The sequence below is a fragment of the Topomyia yanbarensis genome, chromosome 1 (assembly GCF_030247195.1).
Source record: "Topomyia yanbarensis strain Yona2022 chromosome 1, ASM3024719v1, whole genome shotgun sequence".
Lineage (NCBI taxonomy): Eukaryota > Metazoa > Arthropoda > Insecta > Diptera > Culicidae > Topomyia > Topomyia yanbarensis.
The window spans coordinates 203,045,112-203,064,386 of record NC_080670.1 but is presented as its reverse complement, the minus strand read 5'-3'; the positions used below and the strand labels follow the sequence as shown (position 1 = coordinate 203,064,386).

The 19,275-nt window shown below is 45.0% G+C and overlaps 1 protein-coding gene across 2 annotated transcripts in view; it reads right to left on the bottom strand.

Annotated features, from left to right (window-relative positions):
- LOC131688556 (microtubule-associated protein futsch-like) overlaps positions 1-19,275 on the bottom strand; it is a 185,291-nt gene that overhangs the window by 74,216 nt on the left and 91,800 nt on the right. The window lies entirely within an intron of this gene.

Genomic DNA, 19,275 nt, shown 5'->3' with positions numbered 1-19,275 from the left:
AGAGTTCAAATTTTAGATTCCAGAATCAAAGTGTAGAAAGTGTCCAGAGCCCAAAAATGAGTGTTCAAAATTCGACGTCAACCCAGAGTGTGTAAAGCTTTTGAGCTCAGAACCCAAAGTCCAGGTGAGATTGGGACTTATGTTTTCAAAACGCGTTTATACAGTTCCATCATACACGAAATTCCGTAAAGGTAACGTTTCCTTCTATTTCGATCATGGATGGTTTAACCTTAGGGACATTCTCCTTTAACCGGGTTTAGGGAAACCGTTAACTCTATGGATTGAAATCCGAACCCTGGTTAGCTTCGTACAAGTTTCTCACAAACTGCGCCGCATCTGTTGATGTAGTTTTTCAGTTACATTTCGGCAGCATAACATCAAACGTTTACTAAAAGTGTGAAATTACACGGTGGTTGGCTTTATTATGAGCCCAAATGTCTGTAATCTACGGTTTAACTTCACCATCTACAACATCTGGTAGTACTATACGTACCGAACGGGCGAACTTCTGATATGCTAAATGCTAGCAGCAAGCAGCAAGCCAACATACCGAGAGGTAGAGCCCGTTCCAGCTGGAATCTGTTGAAACTCCTTCCCACCTATTTCCAATAGTGTTAGTGTCGTTAGAATGCGATTGACTTGATACAACCCTTTTTATCTAAACCGACGCTACCGAATATGAGCTGTTATTGGTTCACAGACAACATTTTATACATATGAAGACCAGATCTCCAAGTGTCAGTTTTGTAATCAGACAGAACACTACGGAAAAACAATACACTAGAGACTAGAAAAAAGACTTATTTTCCGGAAGCGCTTCCGGAAGCATCCGTGCCCGGACAAAAACTGCGTCAAATGGAAGTTCACCTCCCCAGGCTTCCTGTGCACCCAAGCCGACACATTTGGGATGAGTCGGTGGGTCCACCTTCCTTTCTCCGCATTGTCCCACTCCTGCTGCCATTTAGCCAACGATCCGCTCGGACCAGTCTCCTTGCATGACGTGCATTTCTCCGCTGGTAGTATTTCACGTCCTCCGCCATAACATATTCTACCTCCGACGATATTGTTCTGTAGGCAGTCGCTACTCGTTCTACTTTTCACGGTTCCGCTTGGTTTTCAGCGCAGCACCCCACATCGGAGTATCGATGACGAAACAGTAGATAGCAGACGTCTCGTCCTGCTTCTCGGGCCACCGACGTTTGGCATGATTCTCACTGTTACGTTCGTTGACTTCGCTGACTTTTCACAGGCGTAGTCAACGTGGTTGTTGAAGCTCAACCGGTCGTCGATTATCACTCCCAATTGCTTCAGTGCACGCTTCGATGCAACCACGTGCCCTCCGACGTCGATCTGCATCCGCTGAATCGCTTTGCAGTTGCTGACCAACAACAGCTTGACCCCGTTCATCCAGTTCTCGATCGCATCTAGTGTCTCCGTCACCGGCACCTCCACTTCTTCAATTTTTTTGAAAAACGTATGCGACAAATTTTTGGATTTCACAACTAATGTACGACAATTAATTCACGTTCACTTTTTCGTAGGTGCTAGTGCTAACTTTATGCACTTCCATGAATGGCGTCGAACAAAAGCAGATCGCGCTGTGGACCCGTGCCGAGCATGCCGAAAAAAAACGCTTGACGAGGTCAAGGCGAAAGCAGTATCGGAGATAGCTGAAGAGAAACCGAAAAGTTCCCGGAATCGACGTTCCGAGAAACAGAAAAGGGAGACGCCTGAAGAAAAAGAAGAGAAGAAAAAACCGAAGAATGAGCAAGAAGTCGATCGGAAGCAAGCAAGCGATTGGCGAACGGTTATAAAACAAAAGGCAAAGTCAAAACTGCAGAAGGTAAAGACTGGCTAAGCCCCGTCGGGAAAAATAGGGGGGAAGCATTAATCGTCGAGATAAAGGAAGGAACCACATACGCTGAGCTCCCTCGAAAAGGGAGAGATGAACCCGTCGTACTCAGAAAGGTGAGATGCTCTTCGAGCTGAAGAAAGACACGACGGTCAAGAGCGTGGCCTTCAAGTCACTCATTGAAATGTCTCTAGGCGAGGAGGCAACCGTAAGGGCCCTAGCCCAAGAGACAGTGATTGAGTACAGGAACCTGGAGATGAGCTGAGAGGTGCACTGAAGGAACAATGTGATCTGGGAGATACACCCATGGTAATCGGCGTACGGCGGTAGGCAGACGACGTCGATACGGCTTTCCACACTTCTAGCTCATAAATTGTAGGAAAAAGGTCGAATCAGTGTGCTCACTGAAGCCTGTCCCTAGGGTTTCCAGACAAATGGAGAGATGCTTCAAATGCTTGGGCTTTGGGCATCACGCGAGAAATTGCAAAGACCCGGATAGATCTGATATGTGCAGAAAATGTGTGGAGAAAAGGGACACTTTAGCAACAGACTTCACTAAGCAACCGATGTGCATGCTCTGCACAACGGAAGGTGAGAAAGATCACATGACCGGAGGCTTAATATGCCCAGCGTACAAAAAGACGATGGAGTGCCAGAAGTGATGGAAGTGACCCAGTTAAAACTCAATCATCGCGACACTGCACAGCAACTGTTGTGGCAGTCTACAACAGAAACGAAATGCGATGTTGCAATTATTGCGGAACCGTATCGAATCCCTATCTACAACGGTAACTGGGCGGCGGATGGAACAGGAACGGCTGCAATTCAGGTGTCGGGCAAATACCCCATACAGAAAGTGGTCTCAAACTCATACGAAGGCTTCGTGATTGCCAAAATTAATGGGATCTTTATATGAAGCTGCTACGCACCCCCTGGATGGACGGTAGAGCAGTTCCATCGGATGCTACATGAACTTACTGGAGAGCTGGCCGGACAAAATCCGGTAGTCATCGGAGGAGGTTTCAATGCTTGGGCAGTCGAGTGGGGAAGCATACATACCAACACAAGAGGGTATAGCCTTTTGGAAGCTTCAGCTAAACTGGATCTTATGCTATGCAGTGAGGGCACCAGCACAACTTTCCGCAGAAATGCACGGGAATCCACCATCGATGTTACCTTTTGTAGCTCGTCATTAGAGGCAAACATGAACTGGAGAGTTTGCGAAGACTATACGCATAGTGACCACCTGACAATCCGGTACAGTTTTGTCCAACGACGGCGAGAGCTCACGAGCGGAAGTGAAAGGTGAAGTCATTCGACAATGATCTCTTTGTGGAAGCACTTCAGGCAGCGAGCGACTCCTCTGACATGGACGCGGAAGAGTTAACAGACGCGCTAGCAAGAGCATGCGACATCAGAATGCCAAGAAAACTGGAGCCAAGGAACAGACGACGTCCAGCGTATTGGTGGAGCGAGGAGCTTGGATCCCTCCGCGCAAGCTGCCTGAGAACCCGAAGATACGCCCAAAGAGCAAGCACCGAAGCGCACCATTGAAACGTTAGATAAGGCGAAAAAAATCGAGTTGCTTTAAAGAGTTGTGGCAGGGTGCTGACGCCAACCCCTGGGCCGACGCATACAGTGTGACAATGACAAAGATCAGAGGGCCCACGACTCCTCCGGAAATGTATCCTGATAAACTGAAAGTTATCGTAGAAGGGCTCTTTCCGGAGCACGATCCAATGATATGGCCGATTATACTGTAATGCGAGGTAGAGCGGAAGTAATACAAGTCTCCAAACAGGAACTAATCGCATTGGCAAAAAGGTTTATAAGTGAAGAAAGCGAACGGACTAGATGGAATCCCCCATATCGCATTAAGAACATAACAACTGCACATACAGAAGTTAGTCCTACTACCTAAACCAGGTAAGCCCATCATCGCATAAACCAATATGTCTGCTGGATACGCTCAGGAAACTCTTGCAGAGATTAGTCCTTAACAGACTGACAATATTTACGGAAAGCGATAACGGGTTGTGGAAAAACCAGTTCGGATTTCGGAAGGGCAAGTCTACGGTGGACGCTATTCGGACAGTGATCGAGAGAGCCGATGTGGCGCGCAAACAGAAAAGAAGAGGAAATCGATACGTCAAAAACGTGTTTAATAGCGCAAGCTGGGAAGCCGTTGCGGAATCACTGCACAAAATGAGAGTCCCTAGCTACAGCAAGGCTCTATCCTGGGTCCAACGCTTTGGGACGGGATGTACAACGGCGTGCTGACACTTAAGCTGCCTAGGGGCGTAGGGATCGTCGGGTTCGCGGACGACATCATAATAACGGTACTGGGAGAGACGCCCGGAAGAGGTGGAAATGTTGGCGATGGAGACGATCGACAACATTGGAAACTGCATGCAAGGAGTGAAGTTGCAGATAGCCCCTCACAAAACGGAGGTACTATTGGTCAGCAACTGCAAAGTACTGCAGCGAGCAGAAATCACTGTCGGGGAGCATGTCATAGTCTCGAAGCGGGTGCTGAAACAGTTGGGCGTAATGATAGATTACCGACAGAACTTCAACACCCACGTCGACTATGCTGGCGAGAAGGCGGCCAAAGTTATAAATGCTTCAGCAAGGGACGTCTTCTGGCTAGCGTATCATCATCGATACTGAGGTACGGAGGCCCGGTCTAAGTTGCATCGCTGGAGATACAGCGGAATTCGGTAAATCTGAGTAGGACATTCAGGCTCATGACCATGCGGATCGCGAGCGCGTGCAGAACTATCTCATCAGAGGCAGTATGCGTTATCGCTGGAATGATCCCTATCGGCATCATCCTAGTGAAAGATAACGAATGCTAAAAGCGGAAGGGGACCAGGGGAATACGGTAAAAAATGAGAGCTGACTCGATGACCAAATGGCACCATGATTGGGACTCTTCGGAAAAAGGAAGCAGAATTCACAGGCTCATACCGGTTCTCTCGACCTGGGTAAATAGGAGGCATGGTAGTGACCTTCTATCTGACGCAGTTCCTGTCTGGTCATGGTTGTTTTAAACAGTACCTACATCGGTTCGGGCACGCTGTGTCACTCTTTTGTCCGGAGTGCATAATCGTCGAGAAAACACCGGAGCATGTGATCCTCGTTTGTCCTAGATTTGTCGTTTAATGTAGAGAATATTGTGGCAGAGATGTGTCGAGCCGAGGGTACGTGGAATTCCGTCAGCAGTGTAGTGACACCAATACTGTCGGAACTTCAAAGAAAGTGGCGAATCGAACAGCAAGCTGGCAACACCAACTAGTAAGATATGGGCGGGTGGTTCAAGTCTGTTACAAACACTATAAGTGTGGTCGTGAAGGGACGCGAACCAGGTCTTAAGGCTCCTCCAGATCGGTTTACGCCCCGACGGGTTCAAGCGCGGTGGCGATCGTATGCCGGAAACGAGCACTAAGTTAGCAACATCAAAAAGTAGTTTCACGTCGGTTAATAAATCCTGCAAACAAACAAACAAACAAACAAACAAATAAATCAAATAAAAGTCCAATTTTGATACGTCTCCCAACCTTTGAACGGAACGGATCGTTATATTTCACAGTGGTGTTCGGTGTAAATTTTAGTGAATCAAGGTCATCCTTTGTTCGTTCGTTAGCTGCCGTTCTGCTGGTGCCGACAGTAAATCCAGTACATTGTTTTCGCTGGTGCGGAACAATCGACGTTGTTTGCAGATAAGTTTTGCTTTATTTTTTTTCCTCGTTTGCTTTCTTTCCTTTTCCCTACTTTTACTCTACCTTGTAATCAAATAATAAGACACATTCCCGTTTATATAACGCTCTGCCCTCGTGCTTAAATGGCCGAGGGCGAAATACCATCTGATGTAATCATGGAAGTCCCTGATCCCCCTAATACTCGCATTGCTCCCCGTATAAAGCAGTACCCAGAAGGTTCCTCTGGGCCATGGGTGGTATATTTTCGGACCGGAGAGAAACCGGTTAATATATTAAAACTTTCTCGAGATCTGACTGCAAATTACCCGGCGGTAACTCAGATAACACGTGTTCGGGCAAACAAGATACGTGTTCTAGTGAGTGATCTCGGCCAGGCAAACGCGATTGCTTGCTGTGAGCGCTTTACGCGGGAATTTAAAGCATACGTGCCTTGTGTGGCCTGTGAAATCGATGGGGTAGTGTCCGAACCGGGCCTGAAATGCGAAGAACTGTTGGAGCACGGGGTTGGCTGCTTTAAGGACCCCTCTCTTGAACAGATTAAGATCTTAGAATGCAAACAATTGTATACCGCAAACACCGAGGGAGGTAAGACTACCTACTCTCTATCAGGCTCGCTTCGGGTGACATTCGCCGGGTCCTCTCTTCCCAACTACATCCTCCTTGACAGGGTTCGCCTACCAGTTCGCCTGTTTGTACCGCGGGTCATGAGCTGCAGCAATTGCAAGCAGTTGGGCCACACAGCCACATATTGTGGAAATAAGAAACGATGCGGCAAATGCGAAGGAGAGCATGAGGATGACTCTTGCGACAAAGAAACTGAAAAGTGTATTTGCTGCGGGGGCCCTTCACATGCTCTTAAATCATGTCCTGCGTACAAGCAGCGCGGGGATAAAATTAAGCGCTCCCTTAAGGAACGCTCAAGGCGTTCTTATGCAGAAATGCTAAAGAATGCATCGCCATCTGTCCTGTCCGAAAATCCCTATGCTGGTTTGGCTAACGTTGAGCAAGAATCTGACGACCCACGAGAGGGAACATCTTTGGTTAACCCAGGGGAATCCAGGAAGAGGAGAAATCCAGCCTCCCCTACATTGCCTCGTAAGGGTGCCAAGGTGTCGTCCACTCAGAGTGCGCCATCTACAACCAATAAATCCAACGGAAGTGATGCACAAAAGCCGAAGCAATTTGCTCCAGGACTTGGAAATATTAATTCTAACAAGGAGTACCCACCACTTCCAGGGACATCCAAAACCCCAAGTGTCCCCTTTTTTCAAACAGATACTCAATCCAGTAGCGGACTAATGAAATTTTCTGACATAGTGGACTTAATTTTCACAGCTTTCAATGTTACTGATCCTCTTAAAAGCCTTCTGATACGTTTTCTCCCTATGGTGCAAACATTTTTGAAGCAGTTGACTACTAAATGGCCCCTCCTTGCAGCGATCGTATCCTTCGATGGCTATGTCATCGAACGAGGTCACCGATTCGATCACTGTTCTACAGTGGAATAGCAGAAGTATCCTCCCGAAAATCGATTCCTTTAAATTTTTACTAAATAGTTTAAAATGTAATGCTTTCGCATTATGTGAAACTTGGTTAACTTCCGATATAAATCTCAACTTCCACGACTTTAATATAATTCGTCTGGATCGAGAAAACCCCTATGGAGGAGTACTTTTGGGGATCAAAAAGTGCTATTCTTTCAACCGAATTAACCTCCCTTCGACACCAGGCATTGAAATTGTTGCTTGTCAAGTTTTAATCAAAGGTAAAGACCTTTGCATTGCTTCCATCTACATTCCTCCTAGAGCCTCGGTAGGGCACCGAACGCTTTGTAATATCACGGAATCCCTACCGGCACCGCGGCTAGTTCTGGGAGACTTTAACTCGCACGGTACGGTATGGGGCTGTCTTCATGATGATAATAGATCAACATTAATCCAAGATCTTTGCGATAATTTCAACATGACCATCTTAAACACGGGAGAAATGACGCGGATTCCTACACCACCAGCACGCGCAAGCGCGTTGGATTTATCGCTTTGCTCGACATCGCTACAGTTAGATTGCATGTGGAAGGTGATCCCTGATCCCCACGGTAGCGATCATTTGCCTATCGTGATTTCAATTGCTAACGGTTCAAGACCATCGGAAACAATCAATGTATCGTATGACCTCACACGGAACATTGATTGGAAGAGTTACGCGACCGCGATATCCGTTAAAATCGAATCCACTCAAGAACTTCCTCCGGAGGAAGAGTACAGGTTTTTGGCTGGCTTGATTCTCGACAGTGCGAATCAAGCTCAGACTAAACCAGTACCCAGCGCGAATACCCATGGACGGTCTCCCACCCTGTGGTGGGATAAAGAGTGCTCAGAGCTGTACGCGGAAAAGTCCACTGCATGTAAGGCCTTCCGGGAAGACGGGTTACCCGCTAGCTATCAACAGTACGCGTCGTTAGAAAGACGAATGAAGAGTCTAATGAAAGCTAAAAAACGCAGTTATTGGCGCCGGTTCGTCGACGGGTTAACGAGAGAAACAGCGATGAGCACTCTTTGGGGTACGGCTCGACGTATGCGTAATCATAATAGTACCAACGAGAACGTGGAATATTCAAACCGTTGGATATTCGCTTTCGCCAAGAAGATCTGTCCGGACTCTGTCCCGGTACAGAAAACGTACCGCGCCGCGTCTTCTCACGATACCGCGAACGAAACACCGTTTTCGATGGTGGAGTTCTCACTTGCTCTCTTATCGTGCAACAATAACGCCCCAGGGTTAGACAGAATCAAATTCAACTTGCTGAAGAATCTGCCTGACACTGCAAAAAGGCGCCTGTTGAATTTATTTAACAAGTTTCTTGAGGGTAACATTGTCCCTTATGAATGGAGGCAAGTGAAGGTCATCGCCATCCAAAAACCAGGAAAACCAGCCTCCGACCACAACTCGTATCGGCCGATTGCAATGCTGTCCTGTATTCGGAAGTTGTTCGAGAAAATGATCATGTTTCGCCTCGACAATTGGGTTGAAGCAAATGGCTTACTGTCAGATACACAATTTGGCTTCCGCAAAGGCAAAGGGACGAACGATTGCCTTGCGTTGCTTTCTACAGAAATCCAAATGGCCTATGCTAACAAAGAGCAGATGGCATCAGTCTTCTTGGATATTAAGGGGGCTTTTGACTCAGTTTTTATCAACATTCTGTCAGAGAAGCTGCACCAGCATGGTCTTTCACCAATTTTAAATAACTTTTTGCTAAACCTGTTGTCTGAAAAGCACATGCACTTTTCGCATGGCGATTTAACAACATCGCGATTTAGCTACATGGGTCTTCCCCAGGGCTCATGTCTAAGTCCCCTACTCTACAATTTTTACGTGAATGACATTGACGATTGTCTTGCCAATTCATGCACGCTAAGGCAACTTGCAGACGACGGGGTGGTCTCTGTTACAGGGCCCAAAGCTGCCGACTTGCAAGGACCATTACAAAATACCTTGGACAATTTGTCTGCTTGGGCTCTTCAGCTGGGTATTGAGTTCTCCACGGAGAAAACTGAGTTGGTTGTTTTTTCTAGGAAGCGTGAGCCGGCGCAACTCCAGCTTTTATTAATGGGTGCAACGATCAACCAGGTTTTCACATTTAAATATCTCGGGGTCTGGTTCGACTCTAAAGGTACCTGGGGATGTCACATTAGGTATCTGAAACAGAAATGCCAACAAAGGATCAATTTTCTCCGAACAATAACTGGAACATGGTGGGGTGCTCACCCAGGAGACCTGATCAGGTTGTACCAAACAACGATATTGTCGGTGATGGAGAACGGGTGTTTCTGTTTCCGCTCCGCTGCGAACATACACTTCATCAAACTGGAGAGAATCCAGTATCGTTGCTTGCGCATTGCCTTGGGTTGCATGCACTCGACCCATACGATGAGTCTCGAAGTGCTGGCGGGCGTTCTTCCGCTAAAAAATCGATTTTGGGAACTCTCATATCGATTGCTCATCCGATGCGACATTCTGAACCCGTTGGTAATTGAAAACTTCGAGAGGCTCGTCGAGCTTAATTCTCAAACCCGTTTTATGTCCTTATACTTCGACTACATGGCACAGAGCATCAATCCTTCTTCGTACAATCCCAACCGTGTCCGTTTCCTAGATACTTCTGATTCTACTGTATTCTTCGACACATCCATGAAGGAAGAGATTCGTGGAATCCCGGACCATATACGCCCGCAGGTGATCCCCAATATATTTTATAATAAATTCCGAGAAGTCGACTGCGACAAAATGTTTTACACTGACGGATCAAATCTCGATGGGTCCACTGGCTTCGGTATCTTCAACAATACTATGACCGCTTCATTCAAGCTCAATGATCCCGCTTCAGTTTACGTCGCAGAGTTAGCTGCAATTCAGTACACCCTTGGGATCATCGACACTCTGCCCACAGATCACTACTTCATCGTTTCGGACAGCCTCAGCTCTATCGAGGCTCTTCGTGCGGTGAAGCCTAAAAAGCAACTCCCGTATTTTCTGGGGATGATACAGGAGTCCTTGTGTACGTTATCTGAAAAATCTTATCAGATTACCTTTGTTTGGGTCCCCTCTCATTGTTCTATCCCGGGCAATGAAAAGGCCGACTCATTAGCAAAGGTGGGCGCATTAAATGGTGACATATACGAAAGACCAATCTGCTTCAACGAATTTTTTAGTATTTGTCGTCAGAGGACGCTCAACAGTTGGCAAACCTCGTGGAGCAATGGGGAACTTGGACGATGGCTACATTCGATTATCCCAAAGGTATCAACGAAGCCTTGGTTCGGGGGGATGGATGTGGGTCGGGATTTTATTCGTGTAATGTCCCGACTTATGTCCAATCACTACACCATGGATGCGCATTTGCGGCGTATTGGGCTTGCGGAGAGTAGTCTGTGCGCTTGTGACGAGGGCTATCACGACATCGAACACGTTGTCTGGGGGTGCGCCGGGTATTGTGACGCCAGGTCTCAGTTAAAGGAATCCCTTCGGGCCCGAGGTAGACCACCCAATGTCCCAGTCCGAGATATGCTGGCAACTCGTGATTTCCCCTATATGTCCCTTATTTATACCTTCATAAAAACGATAAATATCCCAATTTAGCCCCTCTATTTTATTTCTCGTTTTTAGAGTTTCCTCCTGCCTTGTGGAACCGATCAGCTCCAGAGTGCCACTATGTAACCGCCATCGCCCTTACCACTACGCCTGCATAGAAGGAAACTGAAGCGAGAGCGACTCGAGGTCCGATGACTTTTGAAAGATTCCCCGCGGGTCCGAAGAATACCATCCGCCAATCCGGTACTCGACGACTTACTATACTGAGGCGCAAATTTGATACGCTGATCCCCCTCCCCCCCCCCCCCCCCCCCCGTTCGAGCGAAAGTTGCAAGTTTTGCTCTTCTTTCCCTGTCTCTCCCCTGTCTTTGATACAACTGCTGCTACACTGATGCGGAAATAAGCCACCCTTTGAATATCTTGACCAAGCATAAGTTTTAGTTAAAAAATTCAAATTAGTATTCTGTATTCCTAGTTTTAAGATAGCTATAATTTTTACTCTTTATTGAAACTCTTGTCCCCCATCTTGTAAATAGAATTGAATCCCTAGTTTTAAGATTTCTGTGAAATTTCTCATAAATATTTGTTCCCCCTTTTGTGTACTAAACTATATTGTTAGTTTTAAGATAACCGTGAAATATTTCGTAAAATACTATTACTCCCCCTCTTGTATATCAAAGTGAATCCCTTGTTTTAAATTTTTTCATAAAAAAATCTTTTGGCCCTCTTTTGTATATTGAATCTTATTTCTAGTCTTAAGATAGCTGTAAACTTTCTTTTCCTTTGTAAAAAAAAATATTTCAACATTGTAACCTCCTAGTTTTAAGATATCCAAAATGTAAAAACAAAGGCATTTGGCACCGCCAAGCTAACGCATTTGTGCCTATCAAATAAACGAAATGAATAAAAAAAAAAAAATAAATCCTGCTAGGGGACCAGTTCCAACGTTGGCGACCGGTTACGCAGCGTGGGTTGGATAACGTGCTGACTCACTGACTTACGCAGGCAAGCCAACGGTCTCTGCGTATTGCAGGGGGGGGGGGGGGGGCAACGGGCTTCAGGACAGCTAAGAGCTAATGACAGTTACATTAATTCTGTCGAAGCCCTAGCGCAGCGGAGATACGAGTATTAAGTTGGCAACACCAACATGCAGTTTCATGGTTAAAAAAATCCTCCAAGGGTGGGGGTGGGGTGAAGGGATGCGAGTTACGTTTCGGTATCTCTGGATCGGTTCACGTCTAGTCGGGCTCCGACTAGCCGGCGGACCGGTAACGTTGCAAGCTGTACGCGGGTCAAAAAAAAGAAAAATGTTGATCAAAAAATTGATAAAAAAAATAATAAATATATTGATAAAAAATAAAAATAATAGCAAAAAATAATAATAATAAAAAAGAATAATAAATTATAATAAATCGATAAAACACCCACACAGCGAACAGGCGCAGTCGAGGAGCCAAGGGGCTCTAGGAAAGAAGAGGTGCAAGTGCACAATCCCCTCCCGAAGTAATACTCAACGGTGGTCCCGGGAGGAAGAGGATACGGAGATACAGGAGGTTGAGGTTTAGTCGGTAGGCTTGCTGGAGAAAGAGCTGCAGTAAGAATCCGACAACACCACGGCCAAGTCGATAGTGGTCTCTTTTGAAAATTACCCCCCCCCCCCCCCAGATGAAAAACACACACAGTTGCCGAACTCAACGAACTGAGTCGAATGGGATATAAGACTCAGCCTTCCGGGCCTCGGTTGGTAAGTCTATTTTCAGAGTGATTGCATAGCCTTTCTATAGGTGAAAGGCAAAACACCCAAACAGCACCCAAATCCCAATCAGAAATCAAACCCTCGTCGGGCCTATCCACCATCCCCATCCGTCCTTGTCACCTCAATAGAGAGCACGAGGCCTGTCATCATCATGGGAATCAAGGAATGCTTTCCCCCTCGAATGAGACCTTTGACACACAAATGACAAACACTGATGAGACATCGCTCCCGCATACAGAGCACTCAGCATCTTAAATCTAGAACTGCTGAATTAAACATGTAGATGCAGCATTCGGTTAGGCTCATCCCAGGCTACGAATTCAATCGTCGGTAATGTGGTTTTGCAACGAAACTCGTACCACCCACCGATAAGCTGTGTGTAAAATGTATGCGTTTATTGTCGATTCGGCACGCTTCTGGTAGTTTGATGAAACTGCTATCTAAAAAACAATCGGAACCAAAGCGGATTTTAGAGATGAAAGAGTTACAAATATGCGAATAATGTAGGATGATATGGTTCCGATAAGAATAATGCGGATAAAGAATGGAACATTCCCACCGAAATCCGCTGACCGAAGCATACATCCATCAAATCTTCTGCATCAGTACGGTTCCAACAAGCGACTGCATAATCATCCTCACAAAACATAGTTCTCCGTCCAGAGATTGCGGCCTTCTTGTCCGAACTGTGCTTCTGAAATCTGCGAACAACTGCTGGAACTGATTTGGCATCATTTTCTTCGGTCTCTTTGCACTTCACTCCCGTACGGCTATTATTTACTAAACAAAAATTAAACGCCTCACCATGGCAAATCGTTTCTATTTGTTGAAAACTTTGGTAAAAGTCGAAATACTTTCTTATATTGCGAACCCTTTGTTCGTGGAAAAAAACGCGACAGATGAAAAATCACATCCATCTTTCCCCAAAGCCTACTCAGTTTTTTTCTTTTGGTAGATTTATCGTTGCTTAAATTAATATACGAAAATACACAGTCTGGGGTCAAGGTAGTTAAATAACAGGTGTGTACATTTGATTTAAATTTCTTTTGATTTTTTTTATCATCATACCTATTGTAAATAAATTAGAGATACTCGTCTCTGTTAAGTTTACGCATCTTACCTTGTCAAATAAACGTAATAAAATAATAACAAACCTTTCTGCGGCAAATGTCAAAAAATACATCTGAGTAGCGCTTATTCGTTTACGCCGAAGGCGCATTATTCACCCTATGCCCCCCAAACAAGAGAATTTAAATGCATCGAGCTTTTCGCAGCGGTCAACACCTAGCCTACGTTAAGGCGATTTTAAATTACTCACTGTAAACCGGTGACAGCTTGTTCTTCTGGCTATGGCAATTCTGCGTTCTACGGTGTAAACAGCATGCCAACGATTGCACCCTGGACAACGAAAATCATTTACTTGCCAGACAAATCTGATGATAGGTAGACGAGTAAAAGCACACCGACAAACAGGTACTTGATACTTCGTCGAAACGTCTAGTTAAAGCAGATACTCCTGATGTAGAGAAAATCAACGGACAGAAATGTCACAGAAGGACAAGCCTGCTATGAACGTTTTACCTGCTGCTGATCAATAGCTTTGGGATAATGTTTACGTGCGTGAAATAAAAACATCGAAGCAGGCAATTTGTTGACCCACGTATTCAATAATTTATGCATGTCAATAACAGTCGGAGATGTGGGCAGCGATTATAGGTTGTGAGACGATCCGAACAGTATTTTAAGTTGATCGATACTTTAATGGAAATAATTACGATTTCTGGATCAAAAGACACATAGTCACAGTTCACGTTACGAGAATTGCTTCCTAGCATCGGTTGTTTTTCAGTAAAAGAAAAATCATACAGCTTAGAAGAAAACCACGCAGTCATACTTCCATTCATTGAATTAAAAATCGACCGAAATTTGTTTACATCCAGCGCCGCTTTCACGCAACCGAACGGACGGCCGTGAATTGTATCATCATCCATTCACTTCGGGGGTACGTACATCAAAATTTCTCCCCGGGTATCGTTCTTTGCAGATTCATCTTCCACCATCGATCGGCGAGAGGAGCTTAGCTCCATCAGCCGCCAGCCAGGCAACGAGCACCCATTTCCTTCGCTAATTATGTGTCCATAATTCCAAATTCTTTCTCGGTTTCTCCTCTCTTCGACCGACTTTCCGCCATCCGCATGGTCCGCGAGCCGCCGTGTTCCCACATAACTTCAATATTCGCACCGCGTCGTACCGCACCGCTCCTCGTCACACCAACAATTCCAACCGGCTTTGTTTTGTTATCTTTTACTTCTTCTTTCTATTCTCCGCTCCGATTCGGCGGCGGATTCGCTTCAGTGGCTTGCAGAAACATCATTTTACCATACATTGGCAGGCATAGCTGCCGGTTTGGACTGCATCACACACACGCGGCGGCGCTCACAAGTAGGCTGTTCCGTTTCTGCGTGGCGACGGCGGCGGCGTTGTGTTCGAGTTCGTCCGATAGTAGGCGATCAACAGTCCGAAGTACGAACATGACATTGTTTTGTTTTTTTGTGTGTTTCGGTAGCTTTATTTACAAATGTACAGACTTGTTTATGAAACGCAGTGATTCAAGTTAGAGGAATGTTTGCTTTTTTCAGATCAGTGATGGTTTATAGCCACCAGTGTCGCAGCTACCATTACGATTATAAGCTTCAACTTGTTTACGTAGAAAATTGACATTTTTCCTTTTCTTATTTCAGCACCTCCACAGCGAATGGCTACGTTTTGTTAAAAGTTCTTCATACGGTACAGAAAGCTTGAATTCTTGGACATGTACTCGTGTCTGGAGATATGTTACTGTTCTTCGTGTCCAACAAACAGAAGGAGGCAGAGAAACTCACGTACCGAGTGCAGCACGGGCAATAAATACCCTACGGATAAATGAAACCGCCCGCGGTTTCAGACACATCACCAATGAAGAGTGGGGGGGGGGGGGGTACTTGATCTCTCCGTGGACAGACGGACCGACGTGCAACCAACCGCGAACACACTGCCGAGCAGCAAGCAGCAATCCGTCGACATGTGGAACAAAACGGGCACTGGGAGAATCCAGTCCCGCTACCACCTATACAAGAGGATCCTCAGATCCGTGTGCTTCTTCGGCACAGCCTCAGCGCGAAGAAGGTACCAGAAGGAGGGGGAAAAAGCTCAACTCGACGTCAAACGATGGCTTCGCGCCTTGGCTATGACGTATGACAAAAGGGTGCTGTGTAGGGATTTCTTAGAAGATCGTATAAGGCAGAAAAAAGAGTTGAATACACCGCAAATTGGATATAGTATTGCAACAAGTAGCACTCGTTGTGACATAGACATGTTCAGACGTAACATTTTCGTTCGGTGATGTGGTGGTCATCCCCGAGTCGTTTTCTCACAGTCACGTGCCTAGCTACGAGAAGGAAATCTCCTAGTCATCAGGTGACGTGACTGAGAATAGGTCCCCGTTACGAATGCCCAATCCCATCTTCCCTCGTAATAGATAACACATCATAAAGAAGTCATGTCAAGTAACCAGATAACAAACCGGTCACCATATTTGACGTGACACAAGAGAATATGGTGCGGAACTCTCTCTACTCTCCAAGCTTAGTACGTAACATTTCAACAAACCCTCCGTCTCTTAGAAACGTTTACACACAAGCGTTTGTTCAGTTCTGTGCCCTCTCTACCGACCGGTTCCAGAGACCACCCCGTGGCACCGCACCGCCACCACGATCACGACGAAGACGAATGACGCATCAAAAGAACTGAAGAAAAAAGCAAGATCGTCCACTGCGCTTCGCGAGGCAAAAGTTATGTATCTATCTGTTAGGTATGTACTAACAATTTAAATACGCACACTAAACGGCCCGAGCAAGTACTCGCCATCATCAGCATCAGCGGTTGTGTTCGTTTTGTTCCGCTTTGCAAGTTGCATTGCAGCAACGCGCAACAGGAGGAAGGTTGCCGAAGAAAGACGATGAAGGTGCGGCTGGGGGACGCTGGCTGGCATTGCGTTCCATATACCACCCCGTGTGTTGTGTTTGACCAACAACACTAGCAGTAATCGAGTGTAAATATTTTGGTAGAATGGTTCTTGCAAGCGAGGCAAGAATTTTACCTGCTGGCCGCGTTGCTGGACAGCTTGCTGGGCGGTTGTCATCGAGTTTTGTGCAGTGTAGCTACAGGCAGGCATGCATTGACGCAGGCAAAAACGATCATCATCCAAGTGGGCCATGAATCTTCATTGCCGTCAATTGATGCAATCGTTCGGCGCTGTACATCCGACAATGATTTTCGGGTTAAAAACCCTTGAATGCGTTAGCGATTGAATTGATTATGATTTATTAGCAATCAGCGAGTTCTGGACGAAGAACTACTAAAATTATAAGTGCTTTCGGAAAGTAGCTTTCAGTCGAACCGAAACAAGAGTGGGCAGATAGAACGAAACAATTAAAAAAGAAAATGAGGGTAAATCGCTCCGGAATGAATCAGAACGACTATCTGAATGCACCTTATATCGACTGTTGACATTTACAACATAGCGGTAAGATGATTCATCGGAATTTCAAACCGATAAAAAGCTTTGTTTTTATTTTGGCTCTTTGAAATTAGAGCGAACTAAGTTAGAAAATATTTATTTGACACTGTTAAGTTTGCACATTTACAGAATAACAAAAATAGTTTTTGAAATTTTGACTGTCTCCATTGGATCATTATTCTGGTTAAGGTCATTGCTGATGCCGCGGAAGTTGAAGAAACACAGGCGAACTATTTTGATGCGTAAATTGATAATTATTTTATAAAATTGAAATAACAGAGCTACACAAGAAGTTACACCTTTCATTTAACCACTTTGACACCTAATTTTTAAGGTAAAACCGGCATTTTTCATTGCAAATCTATTCAAAATCAATCAAAGTTCTAAAGAGTTTTATTTTCAATTTATACCGGTATAACTTGTGAACATGAGTTCGTTCAACGTAAGATAATTAGCCAACTTGTACATAATATTGTCGGAGCAGAGAGCTAGGTCTAACGCGTGTCTTCTGTTAGACCGTGCAAATATTGGGCGATTTTGTGCATAAGTTATATGCAGATACGTGCTTTCGAGTTTGTGTGTTTGTTTGAGGAATCACTATTGTTGTTTTGAGCCACATAGAAATAGCAATGACTTCTTAGTCGTTTTTTTTAGTATCGGTTTGGCCTATTGTGAAACATACGGTACAGTTATTTGTGTTTTCCGTCAACGCTCAACGAATGCGGAAGGTTTCTGTTTTCCTGATCCTGTACTGCCTATTAGGACATAGAAGTCCTGTATGGATTTTTGGAGCACTACACATTTTAACGCCATCACTTATTCTACAGCAACTAGAAGATATCAAACACGGCTGATAATGGCCTATAACGTACCCCAAAAAGGGGAAAAAAGGAACATAAACATCATTTGTACTCTACGATTTGGGAAGCGGGACAGAGATTTGCTTGATACAGCAAGAGAAAGGCGTTCGCGATCATCGCATTTTAGTTCCGACAGCTATTCAGTCATCATTCAGTCAGACTCTTGTTTTCAGTCGCGCCGTACGACATGAAAGCTGGAACTCAGTGGACCGATTCTTGATTTAAATACAGATGCCACACGGCCTCTAGGGTTGTTTTATCCGAAAAATAATCATTGACTTCTATCAACCTCACAGTGGACCGAAGCCGACAAAAGACAGATTCTAAGCGAGCGGAACGAGCGAGCGCAATTAAAGGACATTTTTTCAGTAACTCTTAACAAATTTGTGTCTTTTTTCGTTGGAGCAAATGAATAAAAATATGTCCAGGAACATTACTATTTCAAACAATGACACCGATACTCAGTGTGATTTCTGTGTTCCTCGACGGAAGAACAACAGCAACTGTTACTTTAATTCATACTTTGATAATCTGTTGAGATGACTGAGTCACAGAAGCAAGAAGTGGTGCTCCATCCATGTACGGAGGTTATTGACTTTCGGCTTTTTTGCATAAGATCGAGCATTCGTAATGTGAAACAATTGCTAAAGGTGAAAATGGAGGTTAGGCTTACGGAAGTCGTCTTTATCGAGGTTCTACCATGTCAGGCTGATTAGTGTTCAACAAATTGATCCAGACCAAACCAGTCATTTTGTATAAGAACGATGAAAAAATCAATGCTCGACTATAAGATCTGATACCAATTAATTTCACCGCGGCCATTTAAAGATTCATATCACATTTAGAAGAAATTAAATTTATTACAAAGGACACTAAGGAACTTCCCGGATTCCAAATGGTATTTTTGTAGTGGGAATCCGGGTGAAAGGACTCGATTGCTCCTACCTGGCCCGGAATGCACAAAGTATAATGAGATTGTATCATTTTTGTATATCCACAGCCTACAATAACATTTTCTGAATCATAAACAGTTGCTAAATTTGTGCCGTCAGTTCAGGTAATATTGACGGCAAAAGTTGCATCAAGTACCGCAAAATCAATAACCAGCATCATCATTGAGGAAGTTCACACTCGAGACCCCCTAGGGAAAAGAAGCAAGGACGAAATCAAATGTTCGCGAACATGAAGGCGGTAACCACGATGATGACACGGAAGTGTGCGAGATAGAAATGAATGACCGCTGAAACGCTGTTGGTGAAGGAAAAATGTTTCCCGCCAAGTAAACAGGTCTCCACGCGCAATGGCTTGTCGCTTATACGAGATCTGCCGGGCAACCTTTAAAACTCGCTTTATCACTTTAATTGTGTACATCATGAAAATATACAAAAAAAACCCATGACTCCGTTTAGCTAACACATTGAACCGAGTCAAAACGA